The sequence below is a fragment of the Podarcis erhardii genome (genome assembly GCF_964252035.2).
Source record: "Podarcis erhardii genome assembly, chromosome: 7".
Classification (NCBI taxonomy): Eukaryota; Metazoa; Chordata; class Lepidosauria; order Squamata; family Lacertidae; genus Podarcis; species Podarcis erhardii.
Window position 1 is genome coordinate 47,675,167 of NC_138511.1, and position 25,187 is coordinate 47,700,353.

Here is a 25,187-nt window from a genome sequence, read left to right on the forward strand (position 1 = left end):
GTCTGTTAGCTGAGTTAAAAGTAAGTGATTTGGGGGTTTTGTTTGTAAATATGAATCAAACTTTGCTGTTTTCCTTCCAAGTATCTGTGTCATTCTTTAATACGTGTGTGATCTCATCAAAGTTAATCAAGGTTTCTGTGTCCCATTGTTTGCAATAGGTGAGCGGGGATTGTAAATCACCATCACTGAAAAAATTAGGGAGATGCAAAGATGTTCAACTTTAACTGAATCGGGTGAATTATTCACCCATATATGTTGTGTTAGTGTAAGACCCATTATATAATAAATATTTGTTTGAGGCTAGGAAGACTGGATTCTAATTTCTGTTCAGCCATCAAATGTACTGTGGTTGATCTTGGTCCAATTCCTGTCTCAGCCAAATCCTCCTCAAAGGCTTGTTATCCAGAGGAGGACAACAAAAGCCCCATTTGCACTATACATTTAAAGCAGTATAATGCCACTTGAAACGTCCATGGCTTTCCCCCAAAGAATCCTGGGAGCTTTAGCTCATTAAAGGTGTTGAGAGTTGTGAAAAACCCCCTATTGCCCTAAGGTTCCAAGAGTGGTTAAACAGTCAATCCCTCTTCCCAGGAATGCTGGGACTCCCTACTCTGTGAGGGAGTCTATTAACCATGCTATGTGCCCCTAACAAACTACAGTTCTCAGGATTCTTTGATGGGAGTCATGGCTATTTAAAGGGGCACGATGCTGCTTTCAATGTGTAGTGCAGAAGAGGCCAAAGATGGTGTGTGGCCTGGAAACCATATCCTATGAGGAAATGTTGATGGATCTGGGTATTTTTGGAGAAGATATGATAGCATATGGTAATAATAAATAAATAAATAAATAAATAAATTTTATTTATACCCCGCCTTCCCTGGCCAGAGCAGAGCTCAGAGCAGCTAACGCCAGTAAAATTACAATAAAAACATAATGGGGGGGGGGACCAATTTAAAATACCGGTTAAAATACAATTTAAATTGCAGCCTCATTTTAATAGTAGCCCATAGATCAAAACCATAAGGGGAGGGAAACATAAGGGTCAGACTGAGTCCAAACCAAAGGGCAGGTGGAACAGCTCTGTCTTGCAGGCCCTGCGGAAATGATGTCAATTCCCGCAGGGCCCTAGTCTCTTGTAACAGAGCGTTCCACCAAGTTGAGGCCAGTACTGAAAAGGCCCTGGCCCTAGTTGAGACCAATCTAACCACCTTGCGACTTGGGACCTCCAAAGTGTTGTCATTTGTGGACCTTAAGGTCCTCCACGGGGCATACCAGGAGAGGCGGTCCCATAGGTACGTGGGTCGTGGGCTGCATAGTGCTTTAAGCGGTCATATTATAGAGATCTACAAATATCTGTCACATTAATGAGCAAATGTGTTTTGTTTCTGTTGCTCCAGATGGTAAGACCTGAGTCGAAGGGTTCAAATTGCAAGAAAGGGGATTCCACTAAGCAGCAGGAAGAATTTCCTGATGGCATGAGTTCTTGGACTGTGGAACAGACAGCTTGTGGGGTGGGTGGGGAGGGTGGGGAGGGTGGACTCTCCTTTATTAGAGAATTTGGGGTTGGATGAGCACCCACCAAGAATAAAGGAGCAGTAAATTTCATCCATCAGTAAGGAGTTGCAATGGGTGATTCTTGAGGTACCTTCCAACTCTGTGATTCTACGAATAGGAAACAACCTTCAGCTCTTCTTAAACCCTTGGGAGAGCAATGAGACACAAATATGGTAAATAAATAAGAACACATTTTATTATCAAGGGCATATACTTCAGTCAAAGTGATAACTAGTTAATAAAACACATTTAAGATGGTGTAATAAACGAAATGGAATATTATGATTATTTAATTTAATGATTACCCTTTAAGTTATGTTTTTAATATGGAGACAAAATGATAAGGACTAATAATACCTCTGCACAAAACAACACAAATAGCTTATTGTTATGAAATTATGAACCCCTTCTCTGGAAAGAAAATGACTTTTTATTTCTTTTGGAAAATGTGTAGTAATAGATGCTTCTATCCACATTCCTGTGAACATTATTTACCAGTTTAATCTCCACAAAATGTTTGAAGTCAGCTATTACATTTATTGATGCTCATAACTTTTCAAATGAAGCAACATCTTTATGAGGGGATTTGTTGTCAAAAAAATACTGCCTGTAGCTTATTTCCAAATTGTTTGTTTGAAATTGCCCCATTCTGAATGAATATACAAGTAAGGTGGGTAGATAAAATGAAGGCATGTTATATTCAGAGGAGATTGTGTTCAAATAACTTTTGCTCAGAGTATTACTATTGAAACTTAAGTTAGACATGTCCACTTACTTTATTTTAATATTAAAAGGTAAAGGTAAAGGACCTCTGACAGTTAAGTCCAGTCACGAATGACTCTGGGGTTGTGGTGCTCATCTCGCAGTTTTCCAGGTCATGTGACCAGCATGATGAAGCCGCTTCTGGTGAAACCAGAAGCAGCGCATGGAAACACCATTTGCCTTCCCGCCGGAGCGGTACCTATTTATCTACTTGCACTTTGACTGGCTTTCAAACTGCTAGATTAGCAGGAACTGGGACTGAGCAATGGGAGCTCACCCCATCGTGGGGATTCGAACTGCCGATCTTCTGATCAGCAAGCCCTAGGCTCAGTGGTTTAGACCACAGCACCACCCACGCCCCTGATTTTAATATTAGGCACGTCCAAATGACATGTGATTGCCAATGTGTAGTAGGTCCTTCTGGACCCGGAAGAGGGAAGGATGAGGATATAATGGAGGTGAGGTGTAACAGAGCGTGGCATGCGTATTCACATGTTGGCAGCACATGTACTTTATTTCCTTCCCTTCCTCCAAGGAGCTCAAGGTGGCATACATAGTTTTTCTCATCCTCATTTTATCCCCACCACAAACTTGTGATGAAGTAGGTTAGGCTGAGAGGCAGTGACTAGCCCAAGGTCACCCAGTGAACTTCACAGCTGAGTGGGGATTTGAACCTTGGTCTCCCAGGTCCTAGTCTGACACTCTAACCACTAAGTCACAATGGCTTACCAGTGGGTCAACTTTGGTTAGAACTTAATTGGACACAACCCAATGAAATGAAATAACAAAAACATAAATTTGCCCCCAAACTAAGTGGTATACCTTTAATACTCAAAATACAAATGTTGTCTGCAGCCCCTTTGTTTGTTCTCTTCATGACAATTATGTGTCGAGGGAGCAAGCCCATACTAGACTTTGGCTAGAGAGCTCCACTGCCGTGTCAGGATTTACTTTCCACGTTCCCAGCAAGGGAACAATGACATCCTAGTGTGTTTTCAGAATGAACGTTCCAATGGGTTTTACTTGGATTTCTATGCCCGGGATTACATCTGTGAGATAAGAGATTTCACTAAAGCTGTTTTTAGTCACTGCCCTTTTCTACTGCCTCAAGGTGAAGAGAATGAGAATGTTTTAGAAAAATGGAAAGAGCCTCAGGAAACAGCTTAAGTGCCTTTGAAGAAGGAGGACTACTGGCAAATAAAAACACATAACCACCCTTGGATTACTGGTGGAAAGCTCCACCAGCACAAATATCTTATTGGTGGTGTTACACTAGTTGTGGTGGTGCAAACTGGGCATTCCACAGGCATAGATCATCCAGATCCAAAATGCACTCATTTCCCTGCACCCAGTGCCAAGTGGAAGCTGGGTGAATGTGGCATTGCCCGACCAACATCTGCTTGCTCTCAGCCAGCCCCCACCTGCCTGCATTTTTACTACAAGTAGTCCAGAGGTTGCACTCATCTCCCCCCTCCTCCTCAGTCTCAGCATTGCCTTTGTAGAACTCAGCAGGAGGATGGGGGCAAAGCCAAAATAAGTTGGCTCTGCTTGTCACTGGCTCTGGTATCACCTACTATAACCTTCTCACAAGCTTTGTGCAAACAAATTGGGATGAATGTTTGATAAACCAGTCATCCAAATGTAAGAAAAGCCTGTTGGATCAGGCCATGGGCCCACCTAGTCCAGTATCCTGTTCTTGCAGTGGCCAACCAGATGCATCTGGGAAACCTGCAAGCAGGATTCAAGCACAATAACACTCCTATGGTTTCTAGCAGCTGATATTGAGAAGCATTACTTCCTCCTGGAGTAGCCATCTATTATGGGAAGCCATCCAAAATTGTATCTTAAAAGCTGGGGGAGGGAGTGAAAAGTGATTGCCTAGCTTCGAAAGCACAAGGAAGTGAATTTCAGGGAACCCACCAGGAGGAGAGTGTTCCGCACCTGGGTTCCTACCACTAAGAAAGCCTCTCTCTGAAAGTCCACTCCTTCACCTCAGACTTCAGTGGCACCAGAAATTTCATTATTACTATTATTATCATTTTGCTTCCTAAATAATGATGAAAATAATAATTAAAAGGTTCAATAAAACGTAGCTGTGATAATGAAATGAATGTTGAGTGATAACTATTAACTTTGATCATGGTCAATACGTTGGCATCTTTTTAATCCTTTTCTCCCTGCCTCCCCTTCCAGTTCTACCTTGCTTTGCTCCTAAGTCTTCATTAGAGACAGCTTGCGTAGGCATGTGATTTAGAAATCATGACTTATTAAACTGCCAATTGTTTGTTCTACAAAGGATCACTGGAGACACCAGCTTTACTGAACTTCTCTGGAACTTAAATTAAAATCAATGAGAAGTGTGTGACTAACATCCCTCATGGAATTCTTTGAGAATTTAAGGGTTATTTTTAATTTGCTAGTAACCGGACTGCTTTATCCACTTTAGAGTGGAGCCTTATCATCTGCTGACTTCAGTTCTTTACTGCTGTTTCCCCACTGAAGCTTCAGCAAGTTATTTTATTCTGTGCATGTTATTTTTGCTGCTCCTGCAGCATCGTTATCAGTTAATAATATGGCTTGTTTTCCATATCTATCAACGTTAGATTTAGGCAAAGCACTCTGCTGGGCCATATTATTAGTTCTCAGCTGCTGCTTCCGAATTATTGGCAACAGCTATATAGCTGTATGAGCCAACCAAATAAATGTTATGATCCATTGATGTCAATAGGGAAGATAAGGGTGTGTTTAGATGCAGCAGTGACAAACAAAGGGGCTAGAATTCCCTGTGGTGGCACATCATTTGCCAGGCAAAGGGGCTAGGATGATGATGGTAGCCCCACATTTGTGGGACAGTCAACTCCACCAAGCTGGAGGCCCCCTGCCTTTGGGCCACCTCACCTCACTTCACCTCATCCCACTCCACCCCACCCCACACCTCTTCCAGTTAGTGGCAGTGCCAGAAGCACTGGGAGGATGCTGTGGCCACTCCACCCTCCTCATGCATACTGCTACTGCTTCTGTTTCATTCAATGGAATAAGTAGGGCATAACAGTCTAGCACATAGTGCAGGACTGGCATCAGCAGGGCACTTCACAACATCAACTTAAAAACCACCCCCTGTGACATACAGTGACCAGTAAAAATAGACAAACTTCACAAAATAGGGTAGAGCTGAAACAAGGTGGTGCTGGGGGACTAAACTGAGGTTGCAAGTGAACTGATGTGTCTTAAAAGTCCTTCTCAATGTCAGTAATGAGGGAACCGATCACATTTCCTAGGGGAGGCAGCTTAACAAGCAGGGCATCACTCCAGAGAAGGCTAACTGGAGTACCGATTGTAATGAACATCTTATTGCCATCAGCTGGCAGCAGGGCATCCAGTTACAAATGGGCATCCAGTTTGTATGTAGACAGGTCATCTCTTCAGCCATCTTGGTCCTAAACCATTTATGACTTTATAGGTAATCGCCAAGGCCTTAAATTGTGCTGGAAATGTAGTGGTAACCAGTTGTGCAGAGAAATATACTGGGATAAGAAGATAACCATTTGAAATACTCCCCTATGTTAGAGATTCCCATAAGATAGAACACTAGCATAGCAGGGAGAGGTTCTAGAACCTTTGATCCTATGTATGCATGTTTTCTACTTCCAAAGATATCTGGAACTATTCAAAAGTGGAATCCCCCTCCCCTCTTATCATCTGAAGTGGTATAGTCCACTCCTCATTTTCATTCTTTTCTCATTCTGCTGTATGTCTAGTCTCGGACCCAGAATTCTGCAGGTAGAGACACTGATTCCAGAGGGAGTGTGTTACTGAAGAACTGCTCTATAAATACAATAGAATGAAAGAGTAATGAGGCAGGTGAATTCTGAGGTAGTATAATAGACTGTTTCATTTAAAACTCCTCTACATTAAAATAAGACACTTAGTAGCTTAAAACTAGTTCAGCAGGGAGTGAACAGGGATCGGTCCTGACCCCCTGATGGGCTAGCCAGTAAATTTGCAGGAGGTTTAGTACATGGGAGAGCACTTAAAAATAATTCCCATCACTGCCACTACAATCTGGTGACTTGCAGTGGCTTTCTAGGTTTTCAAAGCAGGGGTCTTTTTTAACCTTACCTGGAGGAGTCATTGCATGGGACTTTCTGCATGCAAAGCAGAGCTTCACCACTGCCACCTCCTTCAGCTGCTAGTACAGATGAGGTCTGAGTGAGGCAATAGGGGAACATGTCTTGAAGCCACAGGGTGGGAACCCAACCCTACAGCTTCGCTTCCATTTAGCTAGGCCTTGTAAAAATGTAGGCAATGCAGTAACTGGTATTTATGCATCATTTTACTCTGTGAACTAGCATTAATAGCAGGAAGAGGGAATTTTGGGTTTTGCTATTTTGAGTGCTGAATCATTCTGATGGAACAACAGCACCCAACACATTGTGGGAGAAAACCAGCTAAATTTCAGTAAACAAGTTATTATTTATAAACTACCAAGTAATGATCGCTGCTGCTGTTCCGTATTGCAAGCATAGTTGGCTTCACAGTCGTGGTGGGCAACAGACATTGTTTTATGGAAATTACAGTGGTTACAATTGGCTAGATCTCTCTAGCCTTGTTGTTTAAGTGCTTTTCAGAGGCACCTCTGGCTCACTGGCCAGCTTCTGCCTGATTGACTGTTGGGACAATTTAGCAATCCTTTTGGAAGGTCTTGATAGACTTGGCAACAGATGTTAATGTTGCCGCTATATGTTTAAACTTTAAGTCATTCTTATCTGTCAGTTTCTGCTTACATATTTCACCTTCAAACAACAATAATAATGAATCCAAAACCAAGCACATTAGCTTCCTTGATCAACATAGCTGCCCATCAGACTGGCATATCCAGCAAATAATGTTGAACAGCCTGGGAACCCCAAGCATTGTGGACTTACTTTGGAAAAAGCCAGCATGTTTGGACACCTGCTGAGGCCCATACCTTGGCAGCCATTCCAGTGACTTCACTTGGTCTTGCTGCTACTCCATTCCACATTTGCCACCTACTGGTTTACTCGTTTTTCTGAGTGAGCTGTGATGGCAGCAAAGGAGCAATAGCTGCTGTCACACCCTCAACAGCCTTTTATTTGTGTTGTTGAGCACACTGGCAGAGGAAGAGGGGGGGCGGGGGGAGAACACAGCTCCCAGCACCACCATCCTGGTGGGGTGCCATCGTGGCTGGCCCCCCTGCACTGAGTGCCATGCCCCCAGGCAATGCACCATGCCCCTGCGGGCAGCGCACGACACCACCAGGATGCACGCCATGCCCCTGCAGGCAGTGCGCCACGCCCCGGGATGCATGCCACACCCCTGGCCATGCCCCCACCTGTTCTCTGCCCCTGGTGCTGGAGCATGAAGCTCTGCCTCTACCACTGCTTGAGCAGTTAGCAGCAATGGAACTGGGTACAGTGGGGGCTATTAAGGGAGGAGGCAGCTTGCTCAATCCCCAACCCCAAATCCTAGAGCCATAACAGGCTTTTATTTTCAGTCCGTGAGTTATCTGCCACCAGCATGCCCTTGACAAACAAAATCATGTTTTAACCATCTTTATAAGAACTTATGGCAGGACTGGGGGATCCTGTGGTCTTCCTGATGTTAATGGACTACAACTCTCAGCATCAGCATCCCTGACAATTGGCACTGCTGGTTGGGCCTTATGGGAGTTGGCGTTCAGCAATATCTGCAGGGCACAAAGTATTGCTTCATTGTGAACAAGTCTTTGGAGCTTTGCACAGATGAGGTCTGGGGAAATCGGCTTCTCATTTCTCTGCTACAGCAAAGATCCCTTTGAAACTTTTTGTTTACTCAGTTCAGCCTGGTAAACATGCATAATCTTTTTAGTTTCTCTATTATTTGCAGCTTTTGTTTGTTTTCCGAGACACACTGCTCTAATATGGATTCATTACAAATGTATCAACAGAAATAATCATCTTAGAATCAATTTTGGCTTGGGCATATTGTTATCCCAAACCAATTTGGAAATGCTTATTGTTCCTCTTTTTTTTATTTCTATCAGGATTAACTAGTATAAATCTTCTTTTCTCTAGCATCCCCGAGAGGCACACTTTAAAAGCAGCCTCAATTCAAAATTCTACTGCATGCTTCAAATCCTATCAAAAATACCCTGAATCTTTAGATTAGCTCTTGATGAGGTATCTACCATAACTGATTGCTGGGACCAGTTGCTTGCATACCACATCCCTTTGCCTCTTCAGCCTGCCAGGAATTTGCTCCCATGAATATCTTCTCCTGTCAGAAGGCATCAGCATTCAAGAAGAGAGCATAGGAATAAATATCTAGAAGGACTGCAAAGCAATCTCCATTTAACAAAGGCCTCACATTAAACATTGTGCTGTTAATCAAAGTAACGAGTCCTACCTAATACTTTTGCATAAGGAAGGCAATTGGATGCCTTGCATTGGCCACATAATTAAATAACAGAAAGGCAGATATGTACATCCTCTGCAGCTCATTTTAACAACCACTTAATGACTGTGGAAGTGTGACACAACCCTGGAAGGAGGAGAGAGAACCAGAGAAGGAGAGAGGAAACAGTCTGTTAAAGAGGAATGTTGGAGGGAAAGAAAGGCAAGAAACATTCAGCCAATATTGGGACACTCCACCAAGGAGCCCTTCCCTTTAAGCGTCATCAAGGCACTTGTATATCTGGGGGCTGATTCACATGGTTGTATATCTGGGGGCTGATTCACATGGTTGCCATGAGGAAAGCCTGCCTATTTGGGTGAGCCTGCTTCACTCATGTCAACACCCTTTGATTTCTCAGCATTTGATCACTGCACGTTAAGGGAAATGGTCTTAGCTAAATGGCAGAGGACATGCTTTATGCAAAGAGGGTCTCAGGTCCAATCCTGGCAATTCCAGACAAGGAAGATACAGCACCCCCTTTGCATTCAGAGCACCCCAAGTTCAATCCCTGGCATGTCCAGTTTAAAAATATCAGGCAGTGGGTTCAACGTAAGGCCAATATGATTTGTTTCAGGGACTGAGCTGGCAGTGACTCACCAGGAAAGGGCTCTAGGGGTCTGGGTGGATTGCTCAGTGAAGAATGCTGTAAAAAAAAAAAAAAATTCTCTGTGTCAGCTTAAATTGCAAGAATATTGTGGATTTTCAAAAATGGGGGGGGGGGTTGCTACTTTTACTCCTCCCCCCACAAAACCTCACCACCCTGAAATGTCTGGATTTATGCCCAACATTCTTTCATGAGGACTTTAAAAAACAAATAAACCTGCAAACAGGTATAGAAATGTCAAGAACTGAATTTAAGATGTGAAAAACGAGAAACAGAGAAAAGACCAAAGATAGATTCACTCCTCCATATGCTTCACAAACTTCAGAATGTATTAAGATAGCTCTGGTGCATTTGGTGGGCTCTTGTTCATTCTGTTGAGAGGAACACGGGGCTCATGACCCAAAGTTCAGCCCTGACAGCATAACTGCACACAGGTCACCTTGTCACGGTTTCCCCAAGTATGATGAGATATATTTCTATTTAAAAATTGTGTGTGTGTGTGTGTGTGCACATGCAATTTTAATGCAAATTGTTTTTTGTCCTCTTTTGATGATGCTTAAGTGGCTGCCCTGATCTACACCTGTGACTCAGTTGACTGTGAAATAAGCCAGGGCCAATGGGTTGTATCCAATGCAGGCTTTTATACAGAGTTGACCCACTGAAAATAATAACTTGACTAACTTTGATCCATTACTATTCCAAGTACAACTTAATTGGATATAACTCCATGTCCCAAGAGATTCCTGACTGTTTGGAAATGACATGTTCATGCATAGGGGTGAGGGGATTAGTCAATTAATTATTTCTCTATTGCTTTTCTACACACACACACACACACACACACACACACACAGGCTTACAAAGTGAAAAATTAAATACATCAAATGAAAAACAAATAAAATAGATCTAGGAAAACGAATTGAAAAGACATCAGCCAAGACCACTAAATAATGCAGAATACCACATCATAAATGGAAACAGTTAAGGAAGCACATAGCAATAAACTCACAGCCAATAGCCATTTTTTAAACCAAATTCCATTTCAAAAGGTGGCTGGAGGAAGGTCTTCAGGACTAATCTAAAACTTGTGGCCCTCCAAATGCTGTTGGACTCCAACTCCACTTGCCTGGCCAATGACCATGGATAGGGAAACACTGAGTGGAAAATGTTGGTTTTAAACAACAGCAGATGTTTGAATGAAGCAGGATTGGAGAAAAACTGAAATACAGAAAGTGGTGATTTTAAACAATGGCAGTGGTTTGAGTAGAGTGAGCAGAGGCAGACAGTGGAGGGCGGAAGTGGAAGCTTAAAGGAAGGTTTGAGTATATCAAGAAAGGCTCTGTTGTGTTAGGTTTCAGGTGTCAGTTTCTGTATTGTACACATCTTTGCAATTTTTTCTGTGTCAAAACTGACTGTTTTGTTTGAGGGGAATGGTGGGGGGTTGCTGAGCAGTGTGAACCAGGGTGCAGCTCCTAAAGTACCATCTTAAAGAGGTACTGGAGACAGACTGGAAAATGGTTGAGTCAATGTTTATATATTCCTTCTTTATAGAAACAGTTCTGCTGTGGCAAAGACCAAATTGTTTACACAAAAAACACCATCCCCTGACTGATATTGCTGTATGTCAAAAGCCAACATTCTTTTCTCTCTGAAAGGATTGAAGCATTAAAATGTGCAGAACGTTAAAGGAGAATTCTAAAATGCAATGTGGATACAGATTTGTATGTTTGTTTTTTTTACTATAGATAAGTATGCACATTGAAAGATGGGCTGGGACATATATTTGACAATGGCTGAAATAATGTTTGAAGACTCTGAGAACTGTGAGGTGCCATAGATTTTTATTCTGCTGAATGAAGCTTATGTGGATTCAGACAAGTCTAGTAACTAGAAGTGTCAAATACATTTTCCCCTTTCTCTCCTAGGCCTCTTCTGCACCATGCATTTAAAGCAGTATCATACCACTTTAATCCCTTTAGGATTAAACTAGCCACTACTGGGCCAAAGCTTCCCTTTCTGTTTGCCACAGGTTTCTTAGCCCTGATTTAGAAAAATGCCTCCTGTTGTATTTGCCCAGGGAGTTCCTTGGCTGATCTGTTATGGTCAGGTCAAAATGCATCAGGGCCTCAATTACAATGCATTTTGTCTGACCCAGAATTGACATAGGTCAGCCTTGACCATTGTAATCGACAGTCTGGGGGAATATTCATCGAGCCCTGGGTCTGTTCAACCCAGCCAAGCCCATCTGAAAGTAATTAGTTTGCTGCCACCAAGCTTGGAAGCAGCCCAATGGTTTTGTTGAGATTTGCAAAACTAAAGCAAGAACATGGTCCTGAATATTTTATAAATTGCAGGGGGCAGATTTTAAAAAGGAAGGGGGAAATTGGTAAAAATGTGGATTCAGTTGTGTGTCAAGGCATAGAAGAATTTGCAAGGCTTCTCTTGCTCAAGGTATCACACGATGTGAAAATTTGTTTTTAAAAAGTGATAGACATGAGTGTCTGGGGAATTATTTTATTGCCTATTGCTTGCTTATTGTACATTGAAACTGGATACAAATGTCCAGATATTTGAATTAAATATCATTCAGCAACATTAGTCTGAACTTCTGGTAGGCTTTTATTAAATATTTAAGAATTCTCTCTTTCCTTTTTTTTAAAAAAAAATGCTCTTATTTCAAACTTTAAAAGTGTTTTAAACTTACCTATTTACCAGTCCCCCCTTTTTTTTACTCACTGGATTTTCCCTGGAAAGGGTACATCTGGATTAAATGAGGAAAAAAATGTCAGTAGGCATTTTGTTGCCAATGGCATTTGAAGATGCAGCAAAAAAGAAAAAAGCACACATCAGGACCATCAGTCTCACAACCAATACCCATCTGAAAGCACCCTAAAACTGAGAGTGATGTGCCACGTTAATGCATATACACCTGGCATATACAGTAATGATAAATGTGGGCCTGAGAAAAGGAAACTGCAATGGTCTCATATTTTGTTATAGTTCTTGTTCTTATTGTTACTATTGATGCAGTCATGGTGGCAAACATACTATAAATCTGCAAATATTTATTTAGTTCTCCTCGTCATAGGGTGTTTTTTTCTAATAGGGAATTATTTGGGGACAATGAAAGACATTTGTAAATTAAGCAGATAAGCCCTTTGGCAGACAATGATTGTTTTGTTGAACACAAAAATTCTATTGTCCATTGCTTTAGTTGTCAAGAGCCCAGGGAGCTGAGGATTTATGAGAATGTTACAATGGTCTTTTCACTGTGCAGTCTAAGAAGCTGTGAGATTCAGTTCCTCTGCTTTTCAGCCTCTAATCTTTTTATCATGCAAGGACAATACAGGATTCAGCTGGTTCTTGGGACCCAGGACTGTCCATTTAGCATCAGGCACTGTGAAGTAATTACTACAGGGACAATGGGCTGGTTTTTTGGACACCCCATTTCTTTGCATCCAAAGTACCAACAGTTTCCAAATCCCTACGGTTGCCACTTAGTATAAACCAACTCCTCAAGAAATGCCTTACTTAAAAAGAGGAAAAAAGAATAATCTTGTTATGAGTTGGGCTAAAAGTACCACTATATCAATTCCATTCAAATTACATGTTTATTGGTGATGAGTTATTGATTATACTTTCCACCCTCCCTCCCCTTGATTGTTGCATTTTGACTTTGAACACTGCAACCTGAAATTGGAATAAATAAGCTGGCCTGTCAAAAAATAAATCCAAAAATGGCTGTTATGGATTTTCCATCTGTTGCTTGGAAATCATAATCAATGCCCGTGGTTCTGTCTTATGACAAATATCCTAATCCATAATATGTTATAAAAGATAAGTATAATTCTTCTTAATGAGTTATTCATAAGAAATATAACTTAAGAAGTATCAGCTGGTCGGCATTTCTGCCTACAACTGACAAAATGCATTATGCATCCATTTTAATACCCTGGGAGAGGAAAATACAGCTTTGTTTACCTTTCCTTTGTGGGGGATCATAATTGATTATTTCCTGTAATGTACAAATTACAAAGGTCCAAGGCAGGATATAAACCCATGACACATTATAGTAGGGATGTCAGAATTCAGAAACTCCGATGCCAATGCAAATATATGCATATCTATCTATCTATCTATCTATCTATCTATCTATCTATCTATCTATCATCTATCATCTATCATCTATCTATCTATCCCTTACTGAGAATCTATCTTTCCCTCTTCTTGTGAGTCAGTGGGAAAGTAAGAAATCTGAAATCTTGCATATAGCCTGTGGGACAATGGGTCAGCGTGTCTGGCTGTTAACCAGAAGGTTGGCGGTTCGAGTCCACCCAGGAATGGCTGTGGTCAGAATTCCTGCATTGCATAGGATTGGACTAGATCATATCCCTTCTGTCTTTACAATTCTATAATAGGATCCTAATAATAATAATAATAATAATAATAATAATAATAATAATAATAGTTGCTGCTGTTGTTATTCAGGGCTGAATAAACTTTCCTCCATGCTTTCCTCCTCTGCATTCTACCACCATCAGAAGTGTGATTGGTGGGTATATGGGACATGACCTCCTCAGCTGTAGTTCCCAGGCTATGGAACTCCCTGTCCCAGGGATAGCTCTACAGATAATATCCAACCACAGTTCTCATAATCCATTGCCATTCTGACTGAGGGTGATGGGAGCTGGAGTCCAACAATATTTGAAGGGTTCCACAGTGGCTACCTCTGCCATATCTTATTCTTTCAAGTACCCCCAGGAAGAAAGGAAGAAAGAAAACCACTGGAAGAAGGTATCCAACCTCTGCTTGGTTTTCTTCTTCTCTGACTTCTACTATGCTAAACTGCCATGAACCAAACTGGAAGGTTCATTCTCATCTTATGCACTTGTTGGAGCAAGGAGGATGGGTCAATTAGCCGGGCAGTTTGGACCATGATACCATCACTCAGAAAGAAAGAAAACATGTCCTGAAGTTGCCCTTCTGCATTCCCTCTCCATAATGTCGATTAGCAAAGAACCTGGCTAGGGCTTTAATCTCATCCTAAATTGGGGTTTGAGCCCACATCTCCATGGAACTAAGTTCTGAATTCTAACTACAACACTACATTCACTCTCAAGCATCTGTATAGGTTTCCAGTCCACACACTGAAGATCAAGCCTGTTTCTCTTTCTCTTCCCTTTCTAATTTGCCTCACAGTGCTTCAAAAGGCCTGAGCCAGCAGAATTTTCTAATTGGCTGCTGCGACAAGACTCTAGCTGTTACTTTTGCAACAGTGTCTCTTACACATGGTAATGATTCCAGAGCCCATTTTCTTTCATGATACTCTGTTTTGTCTCAAAGGGAAAGAGCAAAACATGTGGGATATTGACAGCACTTTATTTATGGGAACATTCCCGCCCCACCACCCAATAATATGTCTGTACTGGTTACTTTTAAATATCGATGTTGAGAGGCTCTTCCCTCCTTCAAAATTCCCCAGGGTCCCAGGAAAGGGGGAATGCTTTAAAGACTTTATTTATTCTTTTATTCAGCCTGTATTGCCATTCTGAATTTCATCTGAACTCCACCCCTCTTCTCTTTTCCAGAAAGAATTGGGATACTGGATACGTTGGCATCACAGAACTTGACTCTTCACTGGGACTGCTGACTTGCTGAAATGGGTGGAATATGCTACTTCAATTGGCAATGGGTTTCCAGTGGGGGAAGGTAAGATGCCTGATCACAACAGCTTGCGCTTCAAGCAAGGATGGAATACTATTTTTTCCAGAGAGAGAGATGTAGTTTCCATTTATTTTTTATATGGAAACCCTTCATGATTCTGATGACTTCCCTATTAAGAGCACCTGTGTGCTTCTCTCACATGATGGTAATCAAAGAAGATTAATACATGTTAAATTGTATGCATTTGGATAACTTTGGCCTACTGACACAAAGAAAATAGTTATGGAAATAGTTGCTAGATTTCTTTTCTTTTTTCCCTTCCTGCAAAGAATTTTGCTGAATAAATTGTAACTTGGTTGGTTTCTGACCTTATTTTATACGAGTACAACATATTTCAGTTTAGTGTATACTAGAAAATGTATGGTATTGATGTATACATGTTTTTTACTGGCTCTGTGATCAGACAAATAACTTTGGTTTACTGTTGTTGGAATCACATTAGAGGAAGAGTGCCTGAACATGGCATGACTGGCACCCTCATCTAAAGATAGGGACAGCTGTGAATCAAAATGGCGGACACCAATTTCAGCGCAGCAGCATCCCACTCAGTGTGTATTCATCAGCCTTCCCTGCTCTGTGGTATATCCTGTTGGAATGTGACTGCAATAGCTTACTACTAATTGGGAAGCATGCAGGCCAATACCAATGAAGCTTTCCCAGTTAGGGCCAATATGCCTTTAAAACTGTGCACTGCTGGTCCTACCTTCACTGTGACCGACAGTATTTCTGCATTAAAGTATGGTGCCTATGGTGCCACAAGGAAGTGGTTAGGGAACTGTCAGGGCGCTACGAAGTTGTGAGTGGTTGTACAAGAAGAATGGTTGTAGGAAAGTGGTTGCAGAGGAATAGTCAGAACTACAGTCACCTCCCTCAAAGCACAAAAAAGTGTGCAAGCTATGCCAGCACTCCCTAAAAAAGGGGAGGGGGAGTACCTCCATCGGTGCTGAACCATGAATATCCTTGAGGTTTATTTTCTTTTATAATTATTATTATTTTAACCTCTTTGAAGTTTTTGGTTGCTATTGTTGTTAGAAATAGTGTTGAGATAGACCAGGAGTGAGGCACCTCACATTTAGGAGCTAGGGCTACCTTCGGGTCCTTCCCCAGCCACGTTCCTCACTGGCCCCGCTTTGTACCACTCTTGACTGTTTTTGCCTTGATGGAATATATCCTTAAACACCGATTAATGTCTCTTGCTTGCCTGGATGGAGGATAGAGAGTGGTGTGTGAGTATATATAGAAACTAGCCTCCTGTGTGAAGGTACAGTTTTTTTCATTGATCTGCCTACTTTTGCCTCTGGTCCCATCACTGGCATGTGGCCTCCAAAGGGCTGCCCAGAAGGAAGTGCAAACCTTGGAGTGAAAAAGGTTCTCCGCCTCTGAGCTAGAATGGACCATAGACTTGAGATAGCTTGTCAGTCTTTGCATATGTTTTGTACTTGATGTGCAGTTACTACATTTTGAGTTTGTTGATAACCAGTTGTGGTTTTAATCCATAGTGATGGTTCTTGTGTGTGACCCAAATATTTCCCAGTTTCCTGCCTGTAAGGCTTATTTTCATCTCATTATTTCATCGGCTAGCTCTGCTGTTCACATGTTACTGTGGATAGAGGAGGAATTTGATTCAGTTCACATTTAAAGGCAAACTAATCTATTTTGCATTTCCCAAAATAATATGTGAAGGTAACACAAAAAAGGGGGGGAAAGGTAAAGTTAATACGTGAACCCAAACACAGGCATCCTTTGAAATATGGACTTCTTCAAATTTTGCAATGCAGTCTTCCAGCCAAGTAATGGGTACAGAAATAGATACACTCTGGTATATTGTGCATGGAAATACATATATTAGTGAAAATGTCATTTAAAATGCATTATATCACGGAAATTGCTTCACAAAAAAAATTGTAAATTAGGGGAAATTGCATACAAAAATGTGTATATTAGGAAAAATTTGCACTAAAATGCTTATGTATTTTCATGAGGACTAGCATAAACTGATGAGAAAATGTGGGGAACTGAATGTAAGATTTGACAACTAAGCAAAACTGCAGTTGATAGATTTGTGAATCACTACATGTGATCAGTCAATGTGGTTTTTTCCCTCACTGTTCCAGCCTAAAATCTGGAAAGCAGCGCTGGAGTGTGAAGCAATTAGGATAATAAGGAATTTCACATCCCTACTGTTTTCACTGTTTTGCAGCTATTCTCTGTTCAGTTGTGTTGGTTATTTCTTTTTATTTTACCATCTGAGACTCTGTAGAGCCAGTGTGGTGTAGTGGTTAAGAGCGGTAGTCTCGTAATCTGGGGAACTGGGTTCATGTCTCCGCTCCTCCACATGCAGCTGCTGGGTGACCCTGGGCTAGTCACACTTCTCTGAAGTCTCTCAGCCCCACTCACCTCACAGAGTGTTTGTTGTGGGGGAGGAAGGGAAAGGAGAATGTTAGCTGCTTTGAGACTCCTGAAGGGGAGTGAAAGGTGGGATATCAAATCCAAACTCCTCCTCCTCCTCCTCTTCTTCTTCTTCTTCTTCTTCTTCTTCTTCTTCTTCTTCTATAGATTCGTGTTTTCTTTTTTTCTGTCATTGAATATGCATGCTGTTGAAATATAAGAATTTTCACATTTTAACTTGCCCCAAACATTTTTCTGCATTGGCTGTAATAGATATCATGCCAGTAACAGCCTTCTTAGCTGCATCTGATGTTAAGTTCCCAACTGAATTACAATGCTCATAATACAGTGCTTAGGCCTATAACATTACAGCTTAGTGCTTAGCTGACTCATTCATATTGTTTTACAGGCAGGGTAGCAATGTTCTGCTTGACAGCTGCTTCATTTCTGCTCAAAATGTCCTTGAGTGTTGATAATCTTATTTCTGGCAGCTAAATGCCCTGTGCGCTGTGACATTGCTTTAAAAAAAGAAAAAGAAAAACCCTCAATACAGGACAGCGTATGTGACATTCATTTGCCAGTTAAGGTAGACTGCAGCAATTAGTCTTGAGAGTTAGTAACATTGATTTGATGCTTAAACAGATAGTGATCAATTTAATTTGGCAACGACATCTATGTGTCATCTAAGGGGAAAATACAGCACTTCAAGTCTCTCTGTGTGGTGCCTGGGACTCTACCTAGGTTACATCCCTCACCAGGCTTCTTTGTACTCCGCTTGAGTATTTTTGCCTGGCTGGAACGAGTCTGCGAACTCTGCCAGTGCGTCTTCCTTGCCTGCATGGTGGGTAGAGAGATGAGCTTTGTGTGTGTGTAGAAATTGGCCTAACGTGCAAAGGGCTGCTGTACAAATTCACAGTGCTGCTCTGCCAGCTTTTGCTTCTAGCCACATCTGCCACTGGCATTTGGCCCCCAGAAGGCTATTGAGGTAGAAATGTGGCCCTTTCCCTGAAATAGAATCCCTATCCCTTTTTTAAACTATGGCATTGGGGTCGTTGAACACATTTACTGACAAACTCAAAGCTGTGAAAGCTGGAGAATGTTTCCCTTCTTCTAATGTGCATATATGTGTATGCTTGCAGGAGCGATAGTGTGTCAGTCTCCACATATGTGTGCTTAGGCCTGTGGGTTTTAGTTTTTTGTTTCATTTTGGTTTTAACTACCTCCACCCCATACTTTTCTTCCACCTGTCTCAACTGAGGAAAAGAGGCTGGGGAATGAGCTTCTAGAAATCCTAATTTTGGAAGTGTGGCGTAAGAGGAGCGCTTACTAATTTGGTAAACAAAGGTCCATTTCCTGAAGTTACAATGGAAAAATAGAAGGATAATTGTAAGTTTTGTGCCTCCATCACTCAAAGCTGTATCTACAAATTCATTTTTCTTTTTTCTTTTGCCTCGGTGGCCTTGTTGAGAATCTATTTTAGTCAGCAGGGGAGCTCATGAAGCATGATCACAACCTTGAAATGTCAATACATGAGGAACAACAGGAGATTATCAGGTTTCTATAGGTACATGAACATCCATCACAAAATTGTGGTGAAATTATGGAGACAACATCCAAGAGCCACCACAAGGCAATAACTTTTTATCAGGAACAGCTACAGTTTTTGAGTTCCTTAAGAACAGTTACTTTTTCAAAAATCCTAATTTCAAATATATGCTAATTGGATTTGAGCTGACAGAGCAAGACTAAGACTTTGGGAGTTTGGTGAGTAACCCAATGAAGATGTTGACCCAGTGTGTGGCAGCTGCGAAAAAGACAAAATCCATGTTAGGGATTATTAGGAAAGGGATTGAAATAAAACTGCCAATATCATAATCCAGTTCTAAAAATCTATAGTGCTGTGGAATACTGTGTATAGCCCAGGGTGCAGCATCTCAAAAAGGATATTACAGAACTGGTAAATGGTCAAAGAGGCAATGGTTATGACATTGGAGCATTATAGTTTAGGGGAGGGAGCAAGTAAGAGGAAACATGCTAGAGATGTGCAAAATCATACATGATGCAGATAATCTAAATAGATAGCTGCTTTTTTATCCCTCTCTCACTAGAACCAGGGGCCACCCAATGAAATTGAATGTTGTGAAATTCCGAATACTTATTCACCCAACACATCATTAAACTATGGAATTTGCTCCCACAAGACGTCATGATGATGTCAAACACCTTGGATAGCTTTAAAATAAGATTAGACGAATTCATGGACGATAAGGCAGTCGTCTAGTCCCAATGTTCTATCTCCACTGTTGGAAGCAGTATGTCTTTGAAGACCAGTTGCTAGGATTCACAAGTGGGGAAGAGTGCTGCTGCATCCAGGTCTTCCTTTTCAGCTACTCAAAGGCATCCGGGTGTCCCCGGTGTGAACTGCCCCAAGATCTATGGATGGAGGGCAGTATATATTTTGCCAAACATGAGGCTCAAACCCATGACCCTGGGATTAAGAGTCTCCTGCTGTACAGACTGGGTGGGCCTTTGGCCTGATCCAATTTCTTAAAGGAAGCGAGAGAAAGTGTGAAGGATGGGAGTTGTTTAGACTTGTCAAGAACGGGGGTGGGGTGGGGAGTCTTAGTCAAGCAGCATCCAGTTTTGAGAAGTGTCCCATTGATTTTTGTAGGTGCTTTGAATTTGAAATACAGAGGAAGCTGCCATGCCTATAATAATTTCTGAGAGAAGACTCCTTGCTGGTTGATTTTAGGTGTCCACTCTATTAAGAATTTCAATTGTCTTCCTGCAAAGAAGAACAAACAAGCACCACTTCTGTTGATTGTCATGTAAACCTGGGTGTCCATATGGCATTTACATTCTCTATTTCACTTCATATTTTGTTCTCCCCTGAAATGATTTCATTCCTGCTGTGCTCACTCAAGAATGTAAATTTCCTGTTTCTGTATCTAAATCATCAAAGAGCAGTCAAAGGTGAAATATACAAAAATGGTGATGATTGCTGAGGCAAAAATGAAAAATAGCAGATAGAAATGGTGACTATAGTGAGGCTGAGCTTGGCCTTATTTGATTGTTTCAACTTTCTTGGACTCTTCTTTCCCCAAATCCGACACTCTAGGTGGGTCTTGAGGGCAATTTAGCCTAGTAGGTGCTGTTGCTGGAAATACTATGGAAGAATCCTTGACTGAGCATACAAATCTCTAGTGTGCATACTCTGTCTTAGAATTCTGGGTGTAGGCTACATTTCAGATGTTTGTGTATGTGGCTTCCATGGTCAGCAATGGGATGACCTGCTTGTATAAATGAAGATTGTTTTATAAATCACAGTAATTACTTTCTGATTCATATTTTAAGTAAGTGCAGGTCTCATTTAATGAATCAGTCCATAGAGACAATTTGGTAGAAGGAAATTGGAATCTACTAAGTGGTAGGTTAGAGGATATCATTTAACTTTTGGCTGCCATTGTACTTTGGGTCATTTCCTATAGAGATGTATGTCTCGATTTTTCATCACAGTGCTACTTATTATTTTCTAATATGTAATGCTGAATGTCTGAGTAGACTGCATAAAAATGTAGTGTTAGAGACAATATAACTCAGGCATAGGCCAATTCGGCCCTCCAGATGTTTTGGGACTACAACTCCCATCATCCCTGACCACTGGTCCTGTTAGCTAGTGATGATGGGAGTTGTAGCCCCAAAACATCTGAAGGGCCGAGCTTGCCTATGCCTAATATAACTCATTGTGTTTCCAATGCTTAGTTAGGAGTGATATTGCTTTATGTGGCAAAATAGTACAAAAAGGAGGTATATGGAACAGCTGCATATTCCTGCATTGCAGGGGGTTGGAGCAGATGATCTTCAGGGTCCCTTCCAACTCTACAATTCTACGACTTTGGGAAACCCTGTGGTTTGAAGGTCCAAAATATTTAGGGATGTAAAACAACAACAACAACAACCCTAAGTGGGTGGGAAGAAACCTCTCCCTCCAAAAAACAGACCTATGGAGATGTATATTCTCAGTGGTCATTGAATGATGTGTGACAGTTGCAGGGGGGACAGTGGGGGGGGGGCTGGAATATAGCGTCTGACATCTTGAGCAGCAGCACTCCACACTTTTGTTACGGTTCCCATTTGAGCATGCTCTATTTGCAGTGTTTAATTTGTGATGGTTCATTCAGAAGATACTGATGTAATCAAGTCATCACATGTATCAGTTGGTGGAAGCCATAGGAGAGAGTGCTGTTGCACTCAGGTCCTGCTTTATTTATTCATACTATTTAAAATATGAAAATTTTGGTGTGTGTATATGTGTACAGTGGTACCTTGGTTCCCAAACTTAATCCGTTCCAGAAGTCTGTTCCAAAACCAAAGTGTTCTAAAACCAAGGCATGCTTTCCCATAGAAAGTAGTGCAAAATGGATTAATCTGCTCCAGACTTTTAAAAATAACCCATAAAGCAGCAATTTAACATGAATTTTACTATCTAACAAGACCATTGATCCATAAAATGAAAGCAATAATCAATGTACTGTACTATAAAATAAATAAGAGTATTGTAGATGATAAAAATTACAAGGTTTTTTTCTTACGTACACTGATGATAGTCATTGTTTGGCTGGGGGGCTTTTATCCATTTCTGCAGTCACACAATCAATCAATCAATCAATCAATCAATCAATCAGTAGAGCTGAACAGGGTTCCACACAGTCACAAAAACAAGTCACAAAAATTACAGAACTGGTCACAAAAACAGGTCACAAAAACGAAGTCACAAGCCACAGTCACAAGTCAGTCCTGTAAAACAAAGAACAAGTCACAGTAAAAAAAAAAAAACAATGAAAAAGCCACACAAACAAAAATGCATTTTTTTTATTTTTATTTTTTTTGCAAAAGCCAAAGCTCCAAATATCACCTCTGTGTTGCGTGGGTGCTCGGGACTCAACAGGAAGCCTCTGATTAGCAGCAGGGACTCAATTTACAAACAGAACACACTCAACAGGAAGCAGAACATGTTCAGCTTCCAAGGCAAAGTTCACAAACTGGAATACCTACTTCCAGGTTTGCAATGTTCTATTTCCAAGTTGTTCATAAACCAAGCTGTTCTAAAACCTGTGTGTGTGTGTGTGTGTGTAAAACATGGGTAGGCAAACTAAGGCCCGGGGCCCAGATCTGGCCCAATTGCCTTCTAAATCCGGCCCACGGACGGTCCGGAAATCAGTGTGTTTTTACATGAGTAGAATGTGTGCTTTTCTTTAAAATGCATCTCTGGGATATTTGTGGGGCATAGGAATTCGTTCCTTTTTTTCTTTCAAAGTATAGTCCAGCCCCCCACAAGGTCTGAGGGACAGTGGACCGGCCCCCTGCTGAAAAAGTTTGCTGACCCCTGGTGTAAAATATATAATCTTCTGAAACATATATATCTAAGTGATGTATGGAAACTAAAGCAGCAACATTTTTTCCAAAAATACATATAAAAGGGTTACATTAATGCAATGTAACATTTAATATAGCATGTTACATTAAATTAAATGTTACATTTAATACAAAGTTACTAATGCACACTAATCTTAGTTCATTCTCCTGCTGACACATGCACTGTCTCAACTTCCTGTCTGTCACTTTTACATTTTAAAAAAACTCACAAAGAAGGTCCCTGGAAACGGCTGAGATCACCCTAGTCTTTCATTCTAGGCTTGCATTTTATGGGCAGGCACCAATGTAGATAGTGCTTCTTGAGGCTGCCCACATCCATTCTGCAGTCAGCTGCACTCTCACTTCCAGGTACAGCAGGTTTGGTGTGTTTGTGAGCTTCCCACTGGAAACCGGTGAGACCAGGATGCTGGAATAGACAGGCCACTGGTCTGATCCAGCAGGGATCTTCTTATGTTCTTATGTGTGTTTGGGATCCTTGATACATTGTAGAAAAATGTCACTGCAGTATGTTCTTTTGGATTAGAGGAGGGGATTTTTATTTTATTTTATTTTATTTTATTTTATTTTATTTTATTTTATTTTATTTTATTTTATTTTATTTTATTTTATTTTATTATTTTTATCCTGAGGCCCGTCTCTTATGAGCACTCATCTCAAGGTCACAAATCCAGTGGTGAGAGGAGCGAGAGGAAAATGTGAGCAGGTAGGGCTCTTATCTTTCTCCCAATAATACAGAGAGAGTTCAATATGCACACATCTCTCTCCATATCCAGGCAAGCAAGAGGCATGATCATAGTTCAGTGACATGTTCCAGACCAGGGAAAATACTCAACCAGGCAAAAGCAGGCTCATTGAGGGGTCTAGTCTTGGCAGGTGTAAGGCACAGAGGGCTGCATTCTGTCCCCAGGCCTGGGATTTTATGCGCTTTCCTAAAACTTATAGGCAATTGAAACTCTACCAGGGTGGGAGTGGGCATAGATGCAGCATGCCTCTGCTGCAATGTGAGGACAGAGAGCAACCTTAATTTAGGGTAAAGTGTGCACAAGCCCAGAGAACAGCTTTGCTGATTTCCCTAGATGAGCCTTATTATGCCTCTATTAATTTACTAATTATTTAGACAATTTTTCAGGGTTGCATAGATGAATTGCTAATCAGAAGTATTAGCAATCCCAGAATGTGGTAGCAATTTCTAAAGTATGTGCCTCTTTGCATATAAATAAGTGTTTTAGCAGCTTGCATCACAGAGGGAAAATATAATAATATACGTAAGTATCATAAATTGAGATCAAAAGAAGGCAGCACATGTCAATTTTCTGAGTTCATTAGTTTTGGGTATGCAAGGAAATAGTGTAGATACCATGTTACTTAGAAAGAATGTTTTATTTATTCATTTATTTAAAATTATTTATATCTTGCTCTTTGGCCCTCAGGAGATTAGTGTGGCACAGTAAAACAGCATAAAATATGAACTAACTATAGAAAACTGTAAAACTCACAGCAGTCCAAATAACTAGGGCACAGAAGCTTGACTGAATAGAAATGTTTGACTGCCCTCTGACCCAAGCGCTGGGAGGAAGTTACTAGGGTGGGGGATGACGGCAGAAATGTTGTTAGAAAAGGCAGTTCTCACATGTTCTTAGAAAATACAGTTCTCTGGCAACATTATATGGAGAAAAGCAGCCTTTTGAAGCTGCAAAGCACCTTACACCTGACTTCAATGTGGTGCCATGGGATTTACTAGTGGGTGACCTTGCCCTCCTGTCAAATTTGGCCCACAAAGCTAATTTCACCAATGACCTGGTCGGTGGAGTAAAAAATACATGGCCCTGAATCCTTTTCCCCACATGGTCTGCCTTCGTACAATGCAAATCTAAAGGAGAATTTATAATTGGGTGTGGTGGTGTCAAGAATGCATTTCTGATATAGGATCTGCTTCACCCCTGACAACTTGCCTTTGCAATCACTCTCAATGCTGTTCAATTATACTCTGGTGCTGGGTGGGTGGGGAAGGGTTTTTTTAAATTAATAATAATAATAGCAGCAGGAACAACAACAATAATAGCAATGAAAACAAATGCACTGAATAAGCCATTTATATTGCAGCTCCATCATAGTTCCCATTGCTAAACTAGACTGGACAGTTCATTAAAAAGAAAATGAAAAAATAGCACAAAGTTGGAGGGAAACAATAACAGATTATGACTACCTTGTAGCAGCATTCTGCCTTTCACATACCTGAATAAAAATGATCTCTCTCTTTCCCTCT

The 25,187-nt window shown here is 41.1% G+C and overlaps 1 protein-coding gene across 2 annotated transcripts in view; it reads left to right on the forward strand.

Annotated features, from left to right (window-relative positions):
* CDH11 (cadherin 11) overlaps positions 1 to 25,187 on the forward strand; it is a 110,933-nt gene that overhangs the window by 26,260 nt on the left and 59,486 nt on the right. The window contains exon 2 of one of the 2 annotated variants that reach the window (XM_081870518.1): positions 14,962 to 15,082. The gene's annotated coding sequence lies outside the window, so the exon portion shown is untranslated. The remainder of the gene's footprint in view (positions 1 to 14,961; positions 15,083 to 25,187) is intronic. The other variant, XM_081870519.1, reaches the window with a different exon arrangement.